At 46.2% G+C, this 24,008-nt stretch overlaps 1 protein-coding gene and 1 long non-coding RNA gene across 6 annotated transcripts in view; both read left to right on the top strand.

The window, feature by feature from the left end:
* The first annotated feature begins 6,176 nt into the window (after positions 1-6,176).
* LOC138685123 (uncharacterized) lies at positions 6,177-13,862 on the top strand. Its single transcript, XR_011324371.1, has 4 exons — positions 6,177-6,330; positions 8,632-8,758; positions 9,581-9,835; positions 13,352-13,862. It is a non-coding gene; the product is annotated as an uncharacterized lncRNA (long non-coding RNA).
* Positions 13,863-14,137: 275 nt separating this feature from the next.
* The window catches only part of PLEKHM3 (pleckstrin homology domain containing M3), an 89,361-nt gene continuing 79,490 nt past the window's right edge, over positions 14,138-24,008 (top strand). The window contains exons 1-2 of one of the 5 annotated variants that reach the window (XM_069781715.1): positions 14,138-14,339; positions 15,364-15,520. The gene's annotated coding sequence lies outside the window, so the exon portion shown is untranslated. Of the gene's footprint in view, positions 14,340-14,467; positions 14,916-15,363; positions 15,521-22,413; positions 22,833-24,008 lie in introns of those variants that run through there. The other 4 variants (XM_069781717.1, XM_069781714.1, XM_069781716.1 and 1 more) reach the window with 4 other exon arrangements.

The raw sequence follows: 24,008 nt of genomic DNA, 5'->3' as shown, positions 1-24,008 counted from the left end.
CAGCAGTCTGATTGATTTGTGCCAGAAAGGAGTGTTAACATTGACTTAAGCTATTATGATAGTACCATTCTTTTGGGGGGGGGTTTAATTTTTTTTTTTAATTTTTAATTTTCTATCTTTATCTATATTTACTTGACTTGGTGTTTTAATATATTGTATGAGGAAAGCAGCAATTTTAAAATTTTTGAATGGTGGGTTCTTATTGCTAATTCACATCTTGAAGTTCTAATCTGCATTTATGACATTAGCACTTACACAAGGACAAACAGTGTCAGACAGGATTAGAGAATTAGCACAGAGTGAAACAACCAAAACCATTTCTGCTGGCTTTTTTAGATTTTTGTTTGGTTTGAGTGGCAGTAGATAACTGACTTAATAATTATAGGGTCTTTAAGACTTCACTCTTCCCTTGGAAGGTCTGTGCCCTGCTGAAAATTTTTTGTCATCTACAGGGTCAAGCAAAAGAGACAGGCTGAAGGTGCTGCTATTTGGAAAACAATAGCTACAGAGCTATTGAGTGTTGGCAGGGGATGCAACCCTCATCCCTATATCCAGCAGATGAGAGATCAAGAAATAAAATAGAAGATGGACATGAGCCCTGTTTTTCTTCTGGTTGTGCCCATATTAGATCAAAAGACTTGTAGGAGAATTAGTAAGCAGTGGTGCAAGAGAAAGCAGAGATAGGAGCTTGGTGATGGCAGCTGGTTGAACTCCTTTAAGTCATTCAGCTATTTCTGTAGCATTTGGAGTGAGAAGGTACTTTCCCAATCCTTGTTCAGGCTGTTTGGAAGGAATATGTTTTATCCCAGACTGCCCATTCTCTAGTTCTTGGCTTTAGCAGGGCAATGGCCACTTAGGCCAACAGGTTATGAAAGGAGGTGGGTGTTGGACAAGTGTTCTCTGCTCAGACAACAGGAGTGGCAGTTCTTCTAAATGTTGCCAGTTCTTTGTGCAGCAGGTTGCTCTGTACACATCAAGAGATAGCAAATTTAGGAAGTAGGTGTACTTCTGGAGGCTGCAAAAAACCTGAAATTTGTGTGTGTATGTATAGCCTCACACAACACAGATACACATACACATGTAATTATGTATGTAGTTTTTTTATCAGACTCAGTCATTTGTTGATAAAAACTTGCTATAAACAACTGTTGGCACAAAGCCATTTTCAGTCATCCTATAAAAAGCAAATAGCTTGTTTTCATGTGACAGCTTGATGAGAGAAGAACCTTAGAAACTGTTTATAGTATGTACAGCTGTTTTACAAAGACAGTCATTTTAAAATACATGTTTCCTGAACTGTTAGCTAACTTGCTTGTGTGTTGAAAGACCTTTAAATGTTTAGCATGGCTGTTACCTTGTGTTGCTGCTTCTGTGCTGAGCAGTCAGTCATTGAAATCTACATTAAAAATTAGTCACATACTCACCAATTTGATTTTTTTTTACTGTTGAGTAGAGAGTATAGAATCCAAGGTATTTTCAATCTGACATGCATTATAGAAGAATTAGAGGATTTGTTCTAATTAAATATGTAAATTTAAGAAATGTTAATAAAATCAGTAACAGCTGTGGTCAATAACAGTCTTACTTCAGTGAATGTACGGAAGTCAGACCCTAGGAAAGGTTCTGAATAGTTTGTGAATCATTAGTGACTCTGCTGCTTTCTCCAGCCAACATCAGAAAGATGTTTTGAGCTGATATGCAAGCATTGCTTTGTTCTGCAAGCAGATGAAGAGAGAGAGGGATTGCAATGGGGTGGCCCGTGCAGTCATAGACAAAACATGAGGTGGTGGATGTAAGACATCAGAAAAAATGGCACTGAATGAAGGAGAGGCAGTGCCAAAGATGAGCACTAAGCAATACCAACATTATTAGGTATCATTTCTTCTGGAGCACCTGTACTGCTAGACCTGTGCTTATCTTGGCCTGGCCTGACCTGGTTTTCCACATGAGCTGGTTTTCCTGCACTTCACCCTTTGTGTCTTGTCCCCCTGCCCTGGCAGCAGGGAGGGGAGGCAGGAGGGCACTTGCTCCTCTTTCACTCTCCCTGCTCAGCACCATTCTGTTCTTTTCCTAAGAACATGCACAACAGATTTGCCTGGTATGTGGGTCATTGGGACTCTCCGACCAAAACATGAGTGCATGAAGATAAAGCATCTCAGACTATACAAAGGGAGAAGCAGAGGTTCCAGTACTTTCAGTGCTACTTATACTGCAACTTGCAGCATGGAATGAAGTCTGTGGCCCTCCCAGCAAGATTGGACCAGTTTGGGTTTAATAGGGACAGACTATTCTTGCACTAACAGCCTCTTCAAAACTGAAACTTTGTGGTGAGTTTAATAGGTGCTTGGTCTTTCTGGAGTATCGGTAGCATGAAGGAATCGTCTTTCACTGATGGACATGTGATGTATGTCAAGGACAAGGCTTTGATAGCAGAGACAGGACAGCAGACAGTAGTGCAGAGGAGTCATTGGGAAGTGTTGCAAACAATTGAAACCTGCAATTCCTGTCTGGACTCTTACAGCTTACACTGTTCTCCTCTGAAAGCTGATGACCAGGGTGGACTTCTGTAATTTGTACCTATGTTTCATGAATAAGGATGTAAGATAGGATCCTACCTTTTCGTCTCCTGTGGCCGTGCTTGCCTCATAATTCTTAAGGTGCCATTTCTTAATTATGTGCACACAACTAACTTCAAGGATTTTTATTTTTTTCTAAATGAAGAAAAGGGGCATAATTCCCTCATCTTACTGATATTTTCTTACAACATTTGCTCTCTGTTCCTTTAGGATGGCAAAGGTACCAACTGCATTAATCCTTTTTGCTACTAGAGGGAGCTCATGGCTTGAGCAGAGTGAAACATAGTATCTTGGACAATTCTTGAGGAAACACAGATGGGAAGTAAAGTGGCATTGATGACTATAATGCACCTTTTTCCATCACTGGCAAAACTAGAAGGGCTGAATTTATCTGCTTAGGCTTTCAGAGACACTCAAATAATGAAATGCTGTAGCTGCAATTTATTCTATATCTGAGCACCTCTCTGTCATGGCTGGATTTATCTTCACAGCTTCCTCTGAGGAAATAAGCCCTCTCATATCCCTATTAATACATGGGGGACTGTAACACAGGGAGCACTCATGGTAGTGCAGCTTTCAGGCTATACCTGCCATGGCAAATTCAGTCAGGAGTCAGTCTTGTACATAGCAGGAAAGCAGCACATAAGCGCTCTTGAGAAGTCCAAATGTGCTGCATTTCTGGGCTCAGCCAGTTCCTTGAGGCACAAATGCAGACCTGCCACAATACCTTCTCACCCACGGTAGCAAGACTTCGGTTGGGAGAGGCTGCTGGGTGGACAAAGCTGAGACATGCTGCTTAAGCCTCTCTGTGTTGTGTCCTCCCCCCAGCTCTGGCTCAGCTAGCAGCAGTCATGGAGCTGCAGAGAGGCCACTGAGGGGCTGAGCTGTGAGTGCCCACTGTCTCAGGGTAGGGAGAAGCTGACAGCAGGCATCTCATGCGCGTTCCCATGAGATAGCATTCAGCAAATAACTGTTCAGTGGGTTTGAGGCAGTGAAAGGCAAATACATCTTGGACTTGTTAAGGTCTTCTCTGAGACAATGAAGGCTGGGCCAGCCTGGTGGACCTAAGGCGTGCCAGAAGCACCTCAAAAGATGAACAGCCAGCAGTAGGCTGTAAAGAAGGCTGTTTCTCACTGGCCAGAGGTGAGGAACAGCTCACCGGTTGTCCACAGAGAGCATTGGCCAGAAGAGAAGATTGGGAAAGGAAGCTGGCAGGATTTGTACCCTGGAAGAGCCCTACTATGGGAAGGAAGTGTAGAAAGAGGATAAGCAGCATGACAGTATTGCTGTGTGCAGGGGCTGGATGATCAGAGAAGAGAGTGCATGCACATGCAAACAGGTGTATGCAAACACACTATATATATATATATATATATATGCACAAAGAAGTATTTCAGGGGGAATTTTCCAAAGCACCCAGGAGGAGACTTGAAAGCACATGGTAACATCCTGAAACATGTTGGCTGACTCTTTTGCCACCTCCCTGTTTTTCTGCACTAGGGATCTGTCACTAAAAGGGCAGCTGAGAGCAGATTAGCCCCCAGAGGCTGGGGTCTTTGGAGGCTGAAACACAGCCATACGTGAAATGGGCTGGCTTAAATATCTTAGTTAAGATAACTTTGCATAACCAGAGCAAATTTAATTTACATTACAGCCATTTAATCACTCAGAGTTCTTGACATGTGGACTTCTAATCCTAGTGAGCACTACCTGTATCCTGTTTAATTATATTTCAACAACTCCTTATTCCTTTAGAAGTAGCTCAGCTGTCACTGTGACGCTCAGTGGAGGTTACTGAAAGTGTCAGGGCAACAGTAAGTGGACAATCATATTCTTTCAATGCCTGAGAAAAAGCAAAATTAACTGCTCTGCTGAGTTTTGGCAATCAGGGCTCCGTGTTTGTGCAGGGGCAGATCTGCCCGGGAGAGGGCAGTGATGCACAGACGCACACTCCGGCAAGGGGTGCTGGTGGCTTGCGTAAACACATACTTTTAATAGCCATCTCCTGCACATACAGCTGAACTGTTCTTCTTCTAACTTAGTTTATTCTAAATGTGAAGTGTTTAATGACAGATAAACAAGTGCAATACCACTGGATGGAAGTGTGAGGCTTCTTTGACCCTTTCCAGTTCAGGGCTGAGAATTGTTCAGTGCTGTGATTTTTCTCTTTACTTCCACATCAGCAAGGAGGGAGCAGTGTCCTTCTGAGGGGCTTTTGGGTGCTGTCAGGCCAGCATCAGCATAACTGGGAGCCTTTAGCCTGCTCTTCACTGTAATAGCCATGGTGGGGAAAGTACAGTATTTCAGATAGGAAGAACCATACAGACAGGTGGATATTAGACACGACACAGAATAATCACTCAAATGCAAGCCACAGTAGAGGGATTTCAGTGGAATATTACAGCCAGAAACATGCTCTCCTGCTGGAATAGATGTTGTTCAGGAAGCCATACAAGGGGGCTCTTGCAAAGGGCTGAAGATGAGAAGGCATTACAGCACATTGACTTCATAGATACCTGAGCTTAAGTACTACAGTTTTCCCAACATTAAGTGCTGATTGCTATGATTAATAGTTCAGTCTAGTTTGTGGAATAGAAGATGCTAGGATATACCTGGGTGCAGAGAGCTGACGTTTTTCTCCAGTGTCTTGTAACACAATGGCATAAAGCTAGATTGCTTGGGCTTTACTCTTAAAGGATGCGGTAAGTACCAAGAGATGCTGTTACTTGCTCTCTTATAGGTGACACTCTAGAGAATCCTCTGGCCAAGGCAGTCATGTTCCTTTATCACGTAAGCAGTTCATCTCCATGAACGCCAATGGCATCATTTTTATTTAGCTGGATTCCCTGTAAATTCTGTCAGCTTTTTTTCTTCTTCTTTTTATTTGTGCCCTAACAATAGAAGTTGAAAAGAAAATGGCTGAGACTATTATAGCACATACTATTCAGGATTTACAAAATGGTTGATCATGTTCTTGGATGTACTCTGAACATAAGTACAATGATGGATACATGGACTAAAGGGGATTTTAGCTCTAAGGACAGTATTTGTATAGGAGTTGCAAGCTATGGGGAAAGTGTACCTGCAGGTCATGTTTATGTCCTTGCTTCCATACTGCAGAGAAAAAGAGCCTTGAGGCTGCTCTAATTTGTATCTAACTGCAGCTGCACCTGAATTGCTACAACATTAGCCAGAGATCTCAGGAATGCAGCAGCAATGGAATCTTGCTTCTTTCCCCCCCTCTGCTACTTGCTAATTAAATTAGCATTAAGATGAAGAGCGACTGTAGAGGAGTGCAGAGGCAGACGCTGAAGGTGTCTGGCTGTAACTTCTGTTCTGAGGAGAAAACAAGAGCAAGTTTTTTAGCAGCAACAAATAGCAATAGCCAGTTCTTGGAGACATTTTTTAAAGTAGGGTCAGCAGAATACATTTGTGAAAGCTCTGGCATCTCAGACTTCTTCTAGATGGGATCAGTTTCAGGTCTCTCTATCCAAACCTTTCCAGGAAAGTTGGGACTGGAAGTCATTGCCATATAACATCTGTTCCCTGATCTCACTCCAGCTTCAGTATTTTCTTCTTACAGTATTTGGTGCCCAGCAAGGAGCTCACATAGGCTGTATCTGTATTGCATGCAAGGAGTGTCTTGTGAGAGATCCCTGAATTGGTTGGAGGCTCCACACAGTTGTGCTGCTATGCAGAGGGACTGGCCTAGGCTGTGGGTGCAGGATGGCTGTTAGCACGGTGCCACAGGGAGGTGAGTTAAGTGCTGCACAGTGCCGAGGTGTCAGTATTACTCCCAGTCCCAAAGCTGGCAGGATTGGTGCTGGCTAGGGGATCTCTGCACTGAGCTGCCTCTCATAGTGCAGATATTCCTCTTGTCTGCTGTATTAAAGGCTTCACAGGGAGAGTGAGCAGTGTCCTGAGACCAGAATCAGGGCAATGCCTGTGACTGGGAAGGTGGAGAAACCATAGACTGCACCAAAAGAGGTCATGAAAGGCCAAGAAACCAGGGTGGGACCAGAAAAAGGAGAAAGATAGGCCTGGAGCAAAGGCAGGCAGGGAAAGCAGAGCAAAGACATGTCAGGAAATGACAGTACTGAACATTCAGCTGCATCCTTAAGGCTGCCTATACCCCCATAACATGGAGAGGCTGAACACAGTGCCCTGGTGATCCCAGTCCTTGGATTGTTTGAATACAGAAACCACATCAGACTGGTCACTAGATGAATTCATGAACAACTTAATTTCTCAGTCCCTATCAGTGTAGAGTTTAAGTGTTCTCAAATGTATCCTCACAGCAGCATTCCCCTTTCTGAACAGGGAGATGGAGATGCGGAGACAGAAGCAGCTTACCTCAATTCACACAGGAAGCCCATGGCATGCCCAAGGACTAAAGGCAGAAAGTCACCACCTTAGTCTGGCCTTCCTGCCTTTAAAGCTTTCCAAATGGGGCTGCACGGACAGGCAAAAATGTCACACAGATGCTGCTGTCCCCCTTGTTCTTGTGGGGCCTTGGTTTGCCTGGCTGCTAAGTGGGAGAGTACTTCTCCCCTGTACCACTCTTGTTGGCCAGGAGAATGGCCAGCAGGAATGAAGAGCAGAGGGCAGGTGCAGCAGGTGCCAGCTGAGGACATTGGAGGGAAAGGTTTTTGCTAAGCTGGCAAAGGTCTCTGTTTTGTAGAGAAAGAAGAGCTGAAAGGATGCAAAGACAAAGCAGGGAAGTTACATTGAGCTAAACCTGGATGTGCTTGCAGAGATTAATAGCTGCTTCCTGTCCCATATTTCAATATGTCTTCTGCTTGCAGTAGTTTGCAAACATACACAAATGATTTTCTGGAAAGGCATCTTTTAATTCTCCTTACTCCTGTTCATTTCCCCCTGGGTTTCAAGGCACAGGTGCAATTGAAAAAATGGCTCAAATCTACATTAATGAGCTCAAACACCATTCAGGCGCAATCCAAAACTGGGCAGCCAATGCAGACCTGTGCATTGGCTTAGTGGGATTCAGATCAGATCTCAGTTAGATAGTTTAATTAAAGTGTGACAGGGTAACAGCAGTAGAGTGAAGCAGAGCAGCCTGGAAGAAATCCACTTACGCTCATTGTCTGTTAGCCTCAACTGCTAGCAAAGTTAATACAAAAAAATGGGAAAACTGGGGAGAAAATATCCCTGTAATAAACTATAGGTGTTAAAGAGCAAATCTAAATAGAACTGGCTTGAGAGGTCCAATGTAGTCATTCCCAGCTGCCTGCAAGAGCTATACCTGAAGGAGAATAAATTGGACAAAGACTTGCCAACGAGGTGATGAGTCTCAGACTGAAGCTTTTGTTCCAAGACCTTACTCGCTGTGTTCCCGCCTCTTTCATACTAGATGTCTCACCTTCAACTGTACTATTCTGGCTGAAGCTCCAAGAAACAGACCCACCAGCCTCTCATTGCCCATTCTATCTCCATCACTGCTGTGAGCTCTCCTCCCTTCTACCACAGGACCATCTCGTTTCAGCCTGCCATGCACAAGTTGCTCACTGAGTTTTCCTTCATGTGGGATCTCAAAACTCTCTTTTCTCATGACATATCTCTTTGTCTGCCTTGGCCATCCCTCCTTTCCCATGCTGGAATTGCTTTTTCTGTAGTACCCATATTTTCTAAGCCATAAACCAACTTTTCCCCCACCCCTCCATTAATTTCCCCTTGCTTTGGATATCAACGAGATCTCAGTTCTCCCTTCTGAGTCACTATTTTGTTTTTGTTCAAATATCGTCTTCGTTTGCTACAAAGCTGACTGTATTATCTGCTAGTGGCAAAGAAGGATGACATTTAAAGACACTTATAAAGCAAAACCCGCACCAGTCAGAGGCCAGGTCGTGTGCTCCTAGTAACGCATTGCTTTATGTATCAGTGTATTAACTCCCCCATTTAGATTGCAAAATCCATAGGCAAAGGCAGTTCCTCTGTAAATGTTTAATGATTATTGTTCTAAAAAGAGAATATGAATAGACACTGTGATTAACATGAAGAATGAAATGCTGAAAATAGGACTGATTTTCCATTTCAGGAGTGTGATCCTCCAAATATTTCAGAAGAGAGAGAAGGAATACCACTGATCTCAGGATACTGCAGTAAGACTCTGGAGAAAGAACTGTATCCACTTCCTAGCTCTGCCATGGCAAGAATGACCTCAGGTATTGTTACTTAATTTCCCTGTGACTTAGCTCTCTATGTGTAAAGGGTGATTGCTCTCTCTTTGACTTGCAAGGTTGTTCTGAGATGTTTTGATCTTATAGAGATGAGTCAGAGGAGCACCTATGAAAAGTTTCTTTTGTTACAAGAGATGCAGTTACTGGTGAAATGTTGAAAGGAAAAGGCCAAAATCATGAAAATTTCAAAACTACCAATCTCGCAGGAAACAAGGGTGAAATCCTGTGTGGAGTCTGTTTCTTCAAAGGAGAATCTTGTGGTTTTAAGCAGTGAGGAGTTTCCGCATATCTTTCTTCCTCTGCTTGTGATAAACCTTTAGCACCAGGACATTTCCCTAAGTGGAGAGGGCTGTCTGGGTGCCTGTACAGAGAAGTTCGTCATTCCATACCTCAGCTGAATAAAACCATCTCTCATAACAAAAGGGCAGCCCTGACATAGGGTGGCTCACCAGTGCAGTTCCCGAGACTGCTGACATGCACACGTACAGGTACACAGGCACTGCTTTGTCTCTGCAGTCCGTGGGCTGGTTGTACGGTACAACTGTCCATTAGGGGTGCATCATTTGAAGGTGAGGTAGAATAGCACAGCGTCCAGGACTTGGCTTCAGTAAAAGACCTGCGCAAGCTTGGGGGCAATAATTTCCTTTTATTGTTCTTTAGATTCCTCATTGGCTAAAAACGAGTCTAGCAGTGCTCAACCTTATATCCACAACACCTTGCACACTGTAGTTGAAAAAGGCCACATCATTCATTATTCATATACGTGTGTATCGTTACAGTTCACTGTTCGAATGCTGTCTTTTGCAGAGACCTCCGGAGGCCTCTTGTCCACATTTCACTGTTTAAGCGACCAGCGTGCATCTGACCCTATAACATTGCAAACTGCCTCAGAAGTTGGCCCCTTACAACTGGTGTTTGAAGATGGGGACAGTCTAGGAGCCCTCAGAAGAATGTTAGCTGCATGCTCCTGAAAGTGGCTCTGAAGGATCTTGGGATGGAGGTTCATGCTGGCTTTGGCTCAGTCCATCTCTCCATCACCAGAAAAGTGCCCACAGCCAGAAGGTAGGAGACGTTGGCCCGTGCTAGATCCCAGCCTGCCTTCTCCAGCGGTGTGGGGAGGGGAGGCTGCTCGGGTCCTGCCTTCCCAGCGGCAGCTCCCAGTCGCAGCTGCTGGATAACGGACAGCAGCCCCAGGTTTTGCTGCGAGAACTTAATCTGCACTGTCGTCCCTCATTACTGCCACTCAGTGCCGTCGTGTCCAGCCATGAAGGGTCACAAGATGACATGAGAGAGGTCGGGTGGGGGGTGTATAAAGGGGCCTGGCAAGCACCGGGAAATATGGAAAGGCTAAAAAGAGAACAGCAATCCAAACGATGCTCCCAGCGGCTCGGTGGGGATGGGGCTGAAAGCGGCTGGGTTCACACTAAGTTTTCCCGAAGGTCACTCTGCAATATGGTAACTCCCAGCTCGGCTGTCAGTGCCCATAAAGGCAGCTCTCCTCAGAGTGCGGGGGTGGGGAAGGGAAGGAGGTTTGTTTAGAAGCATTAGCGTGCCCCTCCCCCGGCCCCATTAGTGGCCCTTATTAAACCGGCACAGACAAAGAGCAAAGATGCCCTCGTTAATGGAGAGTCTCCGATAATTACTCTGCTCTGCCGCTTCTTTTGGGGCCTGAATGGCCTTTGAATAATGTTTCTCTTGCAGCGGTTGCAGACAATACCCTCGCAGACTGCTTTAAGCGGTGCCAATCCCATTAGCAGAAGAATAGCGGAGCGCTCTGCTCGGGAGGGTGTGCGCGCTGGCGGGGAGGACGGCGGGCTCGCCGCGGGAAGGGGCTGCGCTGCCCACCGCCTCGCTCGCCTCTCTTGCCCTCCGCGGCCCGACAGAGCAAAGCAGGGAAGTGCTGGGCGAAGCTCCACCGCGGAAGCAAATCTCCCCGTTTACGCAGCGCCCGAGCCGGGGGCTTGCGACAGCCCCGGTGCCCCTCAGGGCAGGAGCGCGGAGGCGGGCACGTCCGCTCCCCGGGGGGGAGGAGCTGGGAGGCAGAAGCCCCGCAGGACTGACGGAGAGGAGGGCCTCCAGCCTTCCCGCGTGTTCCCCAGGCACGGGTCTCCTCTCGCGCCCACGCGAGACACCCAGGGGGACGGGGGCCCAAGAGGCTGCGGAGCCAGAATCGTGTGCTCCTGCTTTGCCATACAGAGGCCATGAGGTGACAGTCATCCCTCTGCATCCAGCGGATTACAGACCATTAAAGTGGCTACACCGCCCGATTTCGGGAGGGTTAATTTTCTGCTGCACGCCCCAAGCAGGAAGCTAATTAGTGCGTTCATAGGTAGCTGTCAACCAAACTTGGAGGAGTTGGAATAACTCTACCTGAGCCTTTTGCTTTGATCTCCCCTTCTGCAGGATAAGTGAAAATCGTGTATAGCTGGGCTGGCTGCCGTGTTTAATTTAATCATCTGATGATATTTATTTTCACAAACATGAACTCAAGGAACAATTATCAGAAAGGCTTCATCTTGTGCTGAATGTGCCAGTTAACGGCCTTTCTGTGAGGTAATAGCTTCTGTGTAGGGAGTCAGTAATTAAAACGTGTGAAAAAAGGCCCCTTCTTCAGAGGCAACCGGGAAAGACAGTGGGCCTAACGCTCAGCTGGTGGGAACTGGCAAGTCTGTCAATGGCCGCAATAAACACGTATTGCTCCTTCCACATTATGCCAGCAAAGGATGTGCCCAAAGGGTTATTGAGAGTTTCCCAGTTTGAGAAAGATGTCTGGTTTCTTATCAGCAGGAGCCAAACTCAGGAATACATGGTACAATGATCTGGTCTTTGGAAGATTGTTCTGCTGTACTCACGGGAGATGTTCAGATCTAAAGAAGAGCGCTCGGACCTGCAAACTCTCCCACAAGAAAAGCAGCAAAGTCAAGTTTCTAGTGTTAAGAGATAGAGCCATTTTCTCCCTCTTTCACTGTTAACTCTCTAGACTTCTGGAACCATAATCTAAAAGCTAAGAAAAAGTGGACATTTGAGACATTCCAAGTAGAAGGAAGATGACTTCCTTTATGTCTTCATCATGTGGACATTCAGGGCACAATTTGTTTACTTGTACGGTTAACCACCAGATGGCTCTATGCCCTCTGTTCAGTTTTGGGCCTTATGTTGATGGTTGACGAGCAAGGGGGACAAAGCTGGAAGTCAAGCTGTGTGGAAAGATCTGTTGGATAGCCACCACCATGTCTTTAACCAGGATATCCTGCTTGAAACAGCTTGTGATTTCATGTTGGAGGACAGTGATATGCTTAAACAATGAAAATTGCAAAATCTGGAACTTGCATTCTTTACAGAGTAATTAACAACAAAAATTTTTCCAGGGTTCATATTTCTTCAGAATTAGAGCATGTTATCTTGCAGCTTTGAAGGATAACATTGGTAATTTATTTTTTTCCACTGGTATACAGACTGCAAGAAGAGAAATCTCTACTAGACTAGAGGAAGAAAACGCAGTCACCTGTTTTCAGATTCAGTTGTTTTATGCTGTGGTAGAGGGATATGTGATGGATTGCAGATATAAAAATGTAATTTAGAAAAGGGATTGAATCTCTTCCTCCTGTCAATAAAATGGTGACAATTGTTTATAAAGTGCTTCTCTGACAGAATGGAAAATTAAAAACTCGAACCCAAACTGTTCCCTAGCAGCCAGTGTAAGAAAGGTGCGTGTTAATTGCATTTGGCCTAGGAAGTGGAAAGTGTTCCCATCCCAGTACCTTTGCGCAAAGGGTTTCCAGCAGGTAAGAACAGAGTTAGGAATACCTAGAGCTAGGAAAAGTACTCCTTAGGGGGCTGAGAAGGACAAAACTAAGAGACCAGTATCAGCCTCTTTCACTGTGTGTTCCCCCTGTTTCTGGGGGGAACATGGTGTTTTCTACAGACCCCCACAGTGCACAAGGCAATGCTGTGAGTTTGGGGGGGGGCCTTGGTGCTGGCCAGCCCCAGGGAAGCATCTGACAGGAGGTGCCTTTCCCATCTCCCGCACAGTGAAGTGCTGGGGATTGCACAACACAAACCATCGCAATGCCTGGACGTGTTTGGCAAATGGGGTCCCAAGGAGCCCCGTGAGACATGCCTGGGCTGTAGGAAAGAGAGGGGGCCAGGAAAAGTGCCTGACTGCACTGAATGCCTGGGACTTGACTTGGCTGCTAAGACAACTGGGATTGTTTTGGGTTCATGGCGCATGGTTATTGTCCTTCCGGATTTATGGCTGCCAAGTGTCTCTGGCAATCTGTTTTTGAGCAGAAGGGTGATTGTTCTTGAACAAGGCCTTTCTGCTGTCCTCCCCTAGAAAGAAATGATATCTATGCCCTTCTGCAGCCTGAAATCACTTTTCCACTACAGGTGGAAAATGATACATGGGCCACTTCCCAGAAAACTACCTAAGTATGAGCGTAATGTTCAACACAGGCAATTTCTCTTCAGCGCAGTAGTGAAATCAGAACCAGGGGAGGGATAGATTTTTACACTTCTCTTTGAGCACAGCACACACTGCCTACGTGCTCTCCTCCCCTGACATTCATGATCTCACAGGTGATGGACCAGCGTGCCCTGGGGAACTCAGAGTTCATAGTTGGCACAGAGGCAAAGTTCTGAAGCATCATCAGACCCAGGAGTCCTGGAGAGCCTCTTTCCTTCTGAGGAGCCCAAGAGATAAATGTCTCAGTACTGTTTGAGAAAAGGCTGCATGGCGATAAATAACATGGCAAGTGATGATACTGCCTTGTCCTTTGAGGGATTGTGGTGCATATAGCTGAATTAGAATAAAAAGATCAATCTTTGACTGCTACCCAGTGAAGAAGCCATTCATCTTTAGGAGCAGGGCTTGAAATGTATGGTGCTCTAGTAATATATTATTTGTAAAGGCCAAGATTAATTAATTTTCAGTCAGATAACCTGGTATTTTTTTTTGTGCCAAAGGCTCTCATTCATCCTTGCTGTCACTGAAATGAGATAAACCACGCAAACACAACTTCGTTAATTGTGCCAGTCACACTTTGCAGTATATAATAAATGGTTGGTGTGTGAGGATGAGAAGAAGAACTACTGACGGAAGCTAACCTAACACCTGCCTTTTGTTGTGGATTGTGAATCCTCTTTACGGACTCGGTTCAGCACCACATTTTGGTGCAGTTACATTTCAGCACTGACCTTGTCTCTGGTGCTCAGCCCAGCACCGCTGACTCCCCTGGGACACAGTCAGCGAAACAGCGCAGCGCCCGTGATTTTAAATGTGTACACGGTGCTACTCAGGAGCGGTCTGCGTACACCGGACGTCAAAATTCAGGTGCATCCCTAGTCCGCACGTGGGTATTTCTTGCCATGAGGTTGTTTTTACAGGACAGGTATTGTTGGGTGGGGTGCCATGCTACCCCAATGAAACGAATCGCAATGAAATAAGGGATGTGTAATTGTAACTTTTTGTTTTCTTCGGGTAACAGGTTGTGCCAGAGATCTTTTTGGTGCCCTGTGGCAATAGGAAGTCACACGCCGTGCTGCTCCCTGCAGCCTTTACGCCTCGGTAAGTGTGCTTGCACTGGGGATTGTTAAAAACCCACTTAGGATTTTGCATTTTCCACGTGTCCTGAAGTCAAGTGTCAGCTCCCTGAGAATCTCAGCCGCTTTCAACGTGGAAAGGTGCAATTTGACCCCTTGCGTCTATATAGGAAAACCTCAGGGTTTTTCTGTAAGGGGAAATAAGAAGCTGGCGGGTTACTGGGACACGCGGTGACGGCCGAGCCGCCCTCCCGCCGTTCCTAGCGCTGGCGCAAGGCCGGAGGGCTGCCCGCGGCTGCCGGCACCTCCGCCCGGGCCACCTCCGCCCGGGCCTCCCCGGGCGCCGGGGCTCCCGGCTGGGCGGGCGGCGGCGGCGGCGGCGGGAACCTTGGTGCCGCGGAGCCGTTTCCCGCGGCGGCCGGGACGGCTTTGCGGCAGGACGCGGCCCCGCCGCCCGGCAGCAGCGCGGCGGCGAGGAGGGGCCGTGCCGGGCCGCGCCGCGCTGTGCCTGCGCGCCGGCGGCTCCGGGCCGGGCCGGGCCGGGGCGAGCGCGGGGAGCCCCTCCTCGGAGCACAGGCAGAGCGCGGCCCCCGGGCGGCAGGTAAATACTCCCTTTGGTCCGCGGCCGGTGCGGGGCTTGCAGGGTCTGCGAGGTTCTCCAGCCCCTCCGGGCCGGGCAGCCGGGCCGGGCAGCCGGGCCGGGCAGCCGGGCCGGGCAGGGCTTCCCGCCGCCTTCGCCGGGCTGCCCGCCCGCCGAGCGCGTATGCGGGCTGTGTGCGAGGACCCGGGCGCGGCTGTGTTTGCGTTTGTAGCACGAAGACGTCTGTCGTCATGTGCCCATCTGGAAAGACACGTTCCCGTGTGCATAGAAAGGCCCTGTGCTTTAGTTTTCCCCCACCCGTAGCCGCTCCCGATCTCGGCAGGAATTTGGGCTGCTCCCCGTCGGTAGAATCGAGCTCTCCAGTCTGTGTAGGCACGGCGTGCAGGCATTGCGCTCTATTTTAATAGTCCAGAGCATGACATAATGCCGTGGTCTTCTTACATTGCAGTAAAATCGCTTCTGGTACGGAGCAAGCACCCAAACACAGCCGGTGGAATTATACCTTCTGGAATCCAATAGGCCCGACAGGAGAGTATATGTTACGTGGGAATGTGCGCTAGCTGGAGGAGCATCAGCAGAAATGCTAGAATCACTGGCATGGCAAGGTAAGGGAAGGGAAGAAACTGCAGATTAGGTTTGTCTAAGGAATCATGACTTGCTCCTGACCTGTTTTCTGTTCCGCAACTATGCGTTTATGGCCCCGATCCTGCAAAAATGTACAGGCAAATCTGATTCTAGGCAGTGCGTAATCCCACTAAGTGACTACAAATAGTCACAGTTTGTAAGAATAAGAAAGCATCTGAATCTCAGTAGGACCAATGCCCATACACTTTAAGCAAAATTAGTTTTCATCTTGCCGCTTTCAAAGCTTATTTATCCAAAATTAGTGAATTAAATTTAGGATTTAAAAAATCAGAAATCTAAAATGTGAAACAGGGCACTACATAGTAGAATGAAGGATCTTATCAGTCTACGGTAGCTAGATGCATCGTTCATTCCTGCAGAACCTTATCAGAGTGAAATCACGTTATGTGTTAACATTTCAATTTCATTAGATGTTTTGAGGTTTCTACTGGGCTTCTACTAAGATCTGCTGTAATAAAGTTATCGTTCAGCTTGGAAAACAGCAAGCGTTTGTGCTGAGTAGTCACACGACTCCGTAGTGGTACATGTGGTTACAGCCAACCTGTGGGGTTAGCTGTTGTGGCAGGGCTGCCAGGACCTGAGTGTTCGGGTTGCTGTGGTAGTTTGCTGAACTTCAGCATTATTTGGATCATTGCTTCCTTTCCTTCCCCTGCCCCTTTTCCTCTTATAATTAATGTGCCAAACCACTGTGGTCCTGGCTGTTTGAAAGACAAGAGGAGGGCTTAGTTTGAGGTTCAAAATGAGTTTGTTATTAAACACTGTATTTCCATCAATGTCAGCATTCAACCACTAATAGTTATGGGAAATCCAGGTCTCACTGTAGAAAGGCTTGTACTGTCCCAGCTGAGTTTTTTGGGTACTATGGTTAGAGGGAGGAGTTGGCTACAGTGACAGGTCAGGGCTGCTCAGAAAGCTGTGTGCTGGACAGATTTGGCTGTCAAGTGTATTTCCTTATGGCCGTGCCATGATCTCAGGGAAGAAATGTCTCCCATGTTCTTGTGGGAGATGCTGTGTTTCTTACCCTCCTTCTGGCCACTGGGGCAATGGCAGCTGTTATTCCCAGCTGTGGGGTCATAGTGGGCTGTGCTGGAGCCTGAATTGCTTCCTGCTTGGTATGCCTCAAAGAAACTACCCTGCAGAGCTAAGTAAAAATTAATTGTGTAGTCTGGCATGGATGGTAAAGGATTCAGTTATTATATTGCTATTTATACCAGCTAGTGCTTCATCTAGAAAGGTCCCAAAGTACCTTCTGAGTCCTAGTAATAAGAAGATAAATGCCTTCAGCTGGCAGTCCCTCTTCTGTATGTCCTTCATTGCTTAAATGCAGCCACCTTGGGGTGCACCAGGACATTGCTGCAACAGCTGAAAGTTCAGCAGCCTGATTTCCAGCAGTCTCTGTAAATAAGTTCTGGAGGAGCAACAACCCCAAGAACAAAAAGTGCCTTTTATTTGTGTTGAGAACTCACAGGGACAAACTGAAAATGTCTTAATTTCTGATCTCTTTAAAAAAAAAAAAGTCAAGCTTTTAAGGGCTGGCTATCTTTTCCCTTCAGTATAGTTCTAGAGAGTGGGGAGATACTTGTAAAATTTCAGTTTGCATTAACCAGAAATGTTTATTTAAAAAAAAAAAAAGTTTTATCTCACCTGGCATATACAAAGTTCCCCCACATCCTAGCAGGAGACAAGCTGGTACATCATGGCAGATACAACCAGAAATACTAGACTGAGTCATGTTTTCTGCTCTTTCTTGAATGTCCAGTTCAATCATGTTTCCTCTTGTATTGGAGGAGGTTTGTATTGTCCCTCTCGGATACCTGGTTCCCTGACAGTCTCTGTACTCTTTGTGCTGAACTCGGGAGGTAACAGGCTGTTTTGTGGTGTCAGTCTGCCTGGCAGAACAGGCAGGAGTTCTTGTAGTCAAGGGAAATATGTAAAATGCAAGTTATACAACTTTAGACAACCCTGTACACACAAGGCAAATGAAAATAGAAATCAGTGACCCTCCCTTGGGTTGTTATTTGAGACTACAGGTATGTTTAAGACCACACATCTGTGCCTCAGACCAAATCACTGCACTGCTTCATTCCGCTTGTCCACGTGGATTTTGTGCCTGAAGTGTGGGTTTGAGGTGTTTGCATCCAGATGATCTTCCGGGGCGGTGCTAGGATTCAGGAGAGCCTCTGTTCCCCTACTCCTGACATCCTTCCCTGCGAGGTCAGCCAGCCAACAGGCAGCATGCACAAGGGCATAGTCTGGATTTTAGTCTGATGTAACCTGTGAAGGTGCCCACATGCTGATGGGTTTGGCTGGCCTGCAGCCTGGGCTGTATGTCATCATCAGCTAACTCCCCTCCGGTCAGTCTGCTTTGCTTTCTGTTCCTTTACTTGCTAAGGGTCCTTCATCCTTTCCAGAGTCCCAGTCCAGCTACTGAGATTTCAAATGGTTACTCATCCACGGGAAGTGACACAGCCGCTCATTACTCGGTGATGCTCCCCAGCCAGGAGGGATGTGTGTCAGATGGCTGCAAGGCAAAGGAGTCAGCGATAAGATCTCTGGAGAGTGGTACAGCAGTCAGTCTCTGGGAAAGAAAAGCATTCTGTGGTCCATCTTCCTCCACTGCTGGGTCCTCCTCACCCTCTGGACCCACTTTGTTCCGGGGCAGCAGGCTGTTGTGCACTTTTCAGCTTAGAGTTTCTTGCGTTTTAATTACTGTTTCCAGAGTGCAGTTAAAATTAAAGATAATGTATACTATAAGCATGTTTATTATTCATTACTGTGTGCTCATCACTGGATGAGCTGTTCTGTAGCTGTGATGTGTTAGTTCCCCAAGCAGGGAGGATGCCTGGGGAGCTTCCTTGTTAAAAGCACTGGATCAGATCAGCAGCTGGGGAAAATCTATGCTTCACAGAGCGAGACTCATGTATCCTCACTAAAGGTCTGCTTCCCCTCACAGAATATGGCATTCTTCTTTCTGCCTGGTTTCACCTCTTTCTTAATTTCAGCTTTTCTAGTTTGATTTTTTGGTTTTGTTTTCTGTAGTGTGGAAGAGATCACTGCTGTCTTTCAGCTTATCTGCAATTAGGCAGCAACTTAATTGCAGCTGTTCCTGCTCTTTGCCTCTGCCTGGGTGTAGCAGACAGGATGTGGGAGCTCTTCTTCACTGATAAATGTTGGCAGTTGATTTCATCCTTAAGGGCTGTAGCAAACAGGTGGTTTTGCAACATGGAAATGGTTATGGTTACATTCCTAGTTATCCTCTCTAGCGCCTCATCCTATAGCCAAGCATTCCTGACCAGAAAGCCTCTTTCTCCAGTTTTCCTGAGCTTTTCCTCAATATTGTCAGTGGTCTTGTGCAGGAATATCAGTCAGAAGGTATTTGTGTGAGACACTTGAAAATTGGGATAATCTGAAAATTTTAAGCAATTAATTTATCAGTTGTGTGTTGGGGAAAGAGGATTTTGAAGGGGCGCTTTAAAAATGTGATCTAAAGACAGTTATCCAGGCCATGTTGAATCAACTATTGACTATGATATGGCAGTCTCTTTGAAACTGTGATCCCTGTTCCATATGAAAAGTTTCTTGTAGTTTTATCTTCTTTGTGAGGCACTGTAAATTTCATCCAGACACTTAAATGGTGAATCTAACAAGCTCGTGTGCTCTGTTGCTCACTCAGTGTACACAGCAGTAGGTCACCTGGAGTTTTGGAATCGCGTGGGGAGAAGGCTTGCCTTGTGCTGAGGGAACAAAATACAGCCAGGATACAAGAAAATGTGATAGCTTGCACAGGGACAGTGTCCCAGCTGATGCTCGCTCCCTGCAATCATCCATTATGAAATTCCTAGTTATCAGTCGCCGCTCCAAATTGAGTATGAGAGGCAAGCAGGAGTGCAGCTTTCAATTGCTGCTCAGAGAACTGGCCACTATATGCATGGGATTCGTAACTGCTAGCAGTGTAAGTGTTTTGAACCAGGACTGCTCTTTGGTTTCATATGGATGGCACACAGTACAATGGATCTGACTGTGGACGTTGTGCGCTGAGGCTTCAACCACAGCAGCAGCTGTGATACTATGCTTCCTGTACAGCTAAGGGAGAGAGGGCTTCTGGCTGGGGGAGAGACTTAGATGCCATCATGCTTTGAAAGAGCTTCTGGTCACAACAGGATGGAGAACATTTGCTGGGTCGGCCTTGCTAGATTGTAAATAAATAAAGCATCCTCTGCCATCTAGTTACAGCAGGGGGATGCTGGAAAGAGGGCACTCCGCAATACCTTGCAATGTGCGGTCACTGTCACTTCTTCAACTTTTTCTGCAAGCATTCTGTGCCAGCAATGTATAGAAGTGCATAGACAATGGTAAAGACTTTGTGTGTGACAGTCGGCCATCTGTGCATCCTCATTCTGTCTTCTACCCATTCAGGTGTGCCCACCTGACAAATACAGCTCAACTTCTTAACTGAGAGGTAGCACCTAAGTCTTCAGCTTCATAGATTTTTTCAGGGATTTTGCACAGCAGAGCCTGGGTTTCAGGGTCTGTCATTGACCTAAGTGTGTCCCATTTAGATTCTGGGCAATGCCTGGCTGTTGTTACCCACAGAGCTAGTCAGAAATCCTTGTAGCAGCAAAACCTGTAGGCTGTGATTGTTCAATATGCCACTGGAAGACATTCAGATCACAGGCTGAGATTGCTCAGACTGACAGGCAGGAAAACTCATTAGGTACCAGCTGCTCCAGCCCCAGTAGATTGTATTCAAAGAGGCTGTACCATCCATCTTTTCTTCAGATGACCTGTTGTTCAGACCAGGCTTGTCACAGCCCATAAACTGGGCTCTAGTGGTCCAGGCCTGCAACATAATAGAAATAAAGGTCCCTGAGGCTGCTTGAATTTGCTCTGCTACCAAATTGTTACCCAATTGAAAGAACGTCTCTTTCTGTTTTCCTTGTTGGCATTGGAGTTTCAGCCCACAGTTACAGTGCAGTGCAAAGATAAGCAGAGCTGGTTCCCACAGCAGGTTCCAGGGTGCTGAGAAGGGGGTAGGACAAGCTCTCCAGTGGCTGAGGCACCCCTGCTCTCTATTTGCATACAGGTAACTTGTAAAACTCCTCTTGTGCTCTTGAGATAAAAATCTCAGAAGCACCCAAATCTTTGCCAGGAATTTGAGCCTAGGAGTCAATGAGACTTGGGGGACACTTAACATTATTACCTGCTGTTTGCTCTTTTGCTGGCTGAGAGCTCCTCTCTCGTTTATGCATTTCCTCCTGAACACATTGCTTCTGAACATCATTGATTGTTCCTTTCTAATTCTCTCTCCAAATACAAGAGAAAAGGGGAAGTCCCTATTTATCTGGTGTGTATCACTTATTGTTTTATACATCTCAATTACCTGTGTGCAGAAGAGGAGGTCCTGTGAGCACCAAAACCGGCAAGACTGCTTATCAAGTTGTGTGATGCCTCCTATTCCTCCTTCCTGCTTTCCCCCTCTGCTTCCCAGTGTTTTCAGATCCATCTCATACTAACCCCTTGTGCTGTCGTTAATTTGGAGAGACCCATGTGGTGGCACTGGCCTCCTAGAAAGGATAAGGGATGGAGTTTTGCCAGCTTCTCCATTATCAGGAGGGTGAGTTTGGGCCTGTTTCCTGTCCAGTGTTGAACAACAAAAACTGCATCACACTACTGCTTTGTCACATCTAGTTGAAGTTACCTTTACAGCTCAAAAGAGAGAGAGAGAGGGAGAATAACTGGCAGATAGGCAGGATGGTGGCACAAACCCTGTTTCCTTAAGAAACCAGACTGAAAGGTGCTTCTTTTATATATATTTTTTGTATGGATTGGTGAGCTAAATGGTTCTCTTCAGTCACTGGTTCCTAAACACATGCTGGCTCTAGCTTTCTCTCCTGCCTGAGCTAGAATGAACAGTCCTGAACATAATGTGTAAACTGGGGGTATATAGCGAGTGCCTGTTGTGGTGGTGTATATCACTTGCAAGATTGCTTTCTACCCTTGCCTTTTCCATTCTTTTAATTTTTGCCATGTGATGCCTAGGTATTTTCCATGGCCTGTGGGGATCCAGAAAAGCACATTAGGAAGTTAAATGATCTCTTCCAGTGTATGTTCCTTGGCGTTTGTCGTCCATGATTTTTCTCTGCTGTCAGACTGTGCTGTCACCTAGGTTAAGTCCTTGTGGCTTCTTTACGGGAAGTAATCTTGACTAAACTGAATGTCAGTGTCTCACATGGCATGACCAGCAATCCTTGCTGTTTACCTCAGCCATATGAGTAATGTGGCCACTATAAACTCATGATAGTAAGACTTTACTCATGTTGTAAGTGCACATTACTTATCGGACTGCTGCACGTTCACGGACGAAAGCTGTATCTGCGTTAGACGGATGTACAGAAAAGCATGTTTTTCAGCTGCTGCAATCCCTGTGTCCAGCAGTTTTTGCTAACTATAGTGTACCATGTTCCTTTGCCTTTTCTTCAATATGACTAGTTCTCCGGGGCCTAGATGAGCTGTTAGTTTTCTGCTTCGCTTAACAAATCCCTGCTTACTGTAGCTTTGGCAGTCTTTAGTAGTTTGGGCTGATGCTTCTCTCTTCCTCTCCTATTCGCTGCCTTAGGCTGAATGTCTTTGGAAAATTTCAGGTGTTTCCAAGAAACAATACATAACGCAATACATTTTATAGTAATTTAAAAGGAGTTCATCCTATCCTATTGTTTGCCTTTTTTTCCCCTTCATGTGAAGGAAGCAATTTCCACTGCTTTCCCTCTTGGAGAAGATTCTGATGGAGCTGTTTACTGCCATATCAAAGTTTGCTTTCATTTGGCACCAAATCCATGCAGAAGTCTGAATTAAATTTATGTTGCGTGCCACTGTCAGAAAATGCCAAATTGTGTTTACAGAGGATATGTGATTGCAGAATCCCAGCACTAGTGGGAATTACTGGCACAGCTCTTTCTTTGATCTAAGGAGGTTCTTGGTGGTGTAGGAAGGGATGAGCCTGCCACCATTGAGGTCACCTTTCGCATCTTTATTGAGCAGGGCAAACAGACTAGTCTGGAAGCTATGAGTACTGCAATTTGTGAACTGTGTGATACAGGGGCCTGTCATCTTCTCATGACCTTGTGATTCAGCATCTTACTGGATGTGAGGTCAGTTTGTAGTGCGGCATCACCACACTTGGGTGCATGACGCTGGATAGCTACAGTCTCACAGGATCCAGAGAAACATGCAGCCACATGAAGCCTCTAGCATTTAAAAATGAACCTGTTAAATGTAAGTGTCATTTTTTTCCCCTTGCTTTCCACCTTTCCTAATGATTTGAAATAAAGAACAGAGCAACATTGCATCTGCTACCACTGAAATGCTTCAGTGGCATCTCACAAGCCCTTCTGGAGTGATTGCTGCTTCAGTCCCTTGAGTGAGAGCAAGGCTGTATTCTCTGCCAGCCCCTGTGAAGCAGTATCTTTGAATGGGCCAGCCTGTAGCTTTCACTGTTGGCATATGATTGTGTTAGTGCTGGTTTTGTTCAAGTGAATGCCTGTTGCAGTTTTGCAACTTCAAAATATCATTCTTGCTTTGAAGACATGCCGTAGGAGGATGTAGAATAAGTGGACAGGTTGCACAACATCATGTCCCTTAGCCTGTTCATGGAGCTCCCAGGCTCTAAGGTACCAGGCAGCAGAACGCTGTTCTGGGATCGCTGGCAGGAATGAGCTTCAAGAGCGAACTCCATGCAGCATTAACCTGATAATGCGGATGTGCCCGGGATGACTTTGTTTCCCACTGCCGTCAACTGGCACTATTGCACAGCTTTGCAAAGAGTCTGTTCCCATACTGTTCTGATTTGAAACCACTCCAGATCTGTTCTGTTCAGCCCTCTGGTTGCAGTTCTGGGTCTACCTTCAGTGTCTTACTCTACGTTTACTTGTTGAAGCTGATCCTTGTCCTGGTTTACTATGAGGCTAGTGAAATGAATCCTTGCAAAGAGATAAGGAGAGAAAGATCCCAGTGTAAAGGCTTGAAGTTTCCAGAGTTATGTATGTGATTATTTATTGCTTTTGAAAGTTATTTCCTTGGAGTGTGTTTGCAGAGATCATGGTCTGAACTGCTGACCTGTTAGGAGGGAGGGTGAGCTGCTGCTTTCAAACCCAACTGTGTCATGGCTGGCCACAACTGAAGTGGGGATGGGAGGATGCCAGGGGTGATTACAGAGGGGGTTGGTTTGTGCTACAGGATTCTGTGCCCCCATCTTGGGGGGGCTGCTGGCCTCCTTACTCCCTCTGGCTTGCTATAGGAAGGGGTGCCTATTTAAAATGACTTTGCTAATAGAAGTTAGGCAGATAGACTGTTCTGTATTAAAAAAAAGAACCTTAAATAGAAGTATTATCTGTGTTTGATGCTGTTTAATAGATGTTTTTTCCTGCTAAGTGTAAATCTTCATGGGTCCTG

Source organism: Haliaeetus albicilla, chromosome 4 (assembly GCF_947461875.1).
Source record: "Haliaeetus albicilla chromosome 4, bHalAlb1.1, whole genome shotgun sequence".
Classification (NCBI taxonomy): Eukaryota; Metazoa; Chordata; class Aves; order Accipitriformes; family Accipitridae; genus Haliaeetus; species Haliaeetus albicilla.
The sequence above is the reverse complement of the archived record's forward strand: the minus strand, read 5'-3'. Positions and strand labels throughout refer to the sequence as shown.